We start from the raw sequence: 2118 nt of genomic DNA on the forward strand, positions 1-2118 counted from the left end.
TTACTATTCTTAGTTTTCTTCTGAAGTGACGTGTTGTCATCCTTTTCCGGTCTTCTGTTTTCTGCCATTTTTCTTCAGCACGATCCCATTATCCTCCCCACTTATATTTTTTCAGTTCTCCTTATTCTCCAATGATTTACGCTTTCTATCCTTCTTAGCCCTTAGTTATCTACCACCAACAGCATCTGTCAGTCATCTCTCTGCTCAGAGGATTTTGTGTGTTGTAGAAGGAAGTCCTTCTTCCACATCCTTAGCAAGTGGCTTCTTCAGACAAGAAGAGGCCTAATTCTGACCCAGTATCAGTGGAATTACTTTTGATTTACACTAAGGTACACAAAAGGAGGAACACGCAGAGACACCATTGCTAGACAATATTCAGTATTCCTTGCTTTTGTGACTCCCTGTTTCCTGCATATAACTAAATAGTGCTTTCAGCCCATGCTGTAGAGACACACACACATATGTTCTTACCAGGCAAACTCACAGCAAGCCTCCCAAAATTAAAACCAGGGATCGCATTATTCTGGATGTGATCCTCAATCTGGGAAGAGGGGAGATCCACCAAAGGATGGGGAAAGGAACCATGGTGAAACCACAACAGACACCGAAGAGCAGTCCTGCAGAGCTGCAACCCTGGAGGAAAATTCCAGCTGGGGAAGCACTTAAGCTCCATTTCCTCAAGGAGAGCATGCAGCGCTGGCCAAGTCTCTTTAATATTTCTCTTTCACTTTGGCAAATCAACAACTTACGAAAGACCGAAATAAAGTGTCCCAACACTCCAAACTATATTCAAGGAGAAATTGAAAATGACATCTACTCATGCACACGGCATGTTCCATGTGCTTTCAGCGTGGATAAACTGGCCATGGTGTTGGGATGAAAAATTGGGATCAAATACAGGGTAGTTGAGATTAAGTTGCAAAAGGGTAAAGGTTTTGGCATTTGGCTTGTGTGGTCATTCCAAAGAAAAGTCCTGGATTGAAGCAGTCTCCAAGGGCTGTGGTTCTCATTTGCAGTCAGACCGCATCTAGCCGCACTATTGACCCTTTGCTTGCCTGTCGATTACACTTGCTTGTTACAGGACACACATCCCACGGTTCCCATTTGAGCCACTGCCTTGTTCTATTAATGCAGAGTATCAGGACAAGCAGGCAGAAGCAGAGTGCTTTAGTGACTCTTAGGCAGAGGAACAGACATTGAACAAAGGGACATAGGTGCATTTTTTACTCCTTTTAGAGCACTGGCACAGCTGGCCTAAGACTTCAGCAAACAAGGAATCAATTGGCATGCCCATTCAATGACTTTCCAAGATATGTTGACTCCGCAGTTTGCAAGCCAGTCCTCCAAGGCGCTGGGGAAGAACAATTCACTAACAGCCTCTCCCACCATTCTTTCACCTGTGCCTCAAAATCAGAAGAGGGAACAGTACCTGTCCTCTCTGAGTCTAAGATCCCCAAAATAGGAAGGCTGCCTGTTCCTGGGCAACATTAGGGCAGTGCAATGGGGAGCGTGCTGCCAAAAGTACATTAATATTTGGGCAATCTGCACATTAAATTTAGAAGAGTTACTTTTTGTCTGGCTCTCTGCCACTCCCGCTAATTAGAGGCAGTCTCTCTAGCCCTCTAGACATGTTAGCCAGTCTTCAGGTTTATTTTGGGTTCCTAACAGCGACATTTCCAACATGTCACTGCTGCATCCTGACAAGAGGACACGGAAAACACAGGTTGCGGTATAGTGTACAGACTCAGCAAAATAGCGTATACAGGGAGGGGTGAAGCCACCTTGTATAAAGCCAGGAAAAAAGGTGTGAAGAGTTATCCAGCAGTGCACAGCAAGACCCTTCTATTCTATTTTGTGCTGTCATGGTTTGCAGATAAATCTAGTGCCTAAGATGAGAGACATCAAGAGCTATGGTGTCCTGAATTGGTTTAGTTAAGCAGCTAGTGACTACTGAAGCATAAAAGTAATCAGGTTTTGGTACTTTATGAAGACACGGGAGGATCTGAAGTTGCAACAAGCTTTTGAGTGTGGTTTTTAACTGGAAGGTTACCACCTTATTGATATAGGGGCTACCAGAGTTGCAGAAAGGTTCGATGCATCAACCAGTGAGCCAGGAGG

This window comes from Pygoscelis adeliae, unplaced genomic scaffold (assembly GCF_000699105.1).
Source record: "Pygoscelis adeliae isolate BGI_AS28 unplaced genomic scaffold, ASM69910v1 Scaffold140, whole genome shotgun sequence".
Taxonomy (NCBI): domain Eukaryota; kingdom Metazoa; phylum Chordata; class Aves; order Sphenisciformes; family Spheniscidae; genus Pygoscelis; species Pygoscelis adeliae.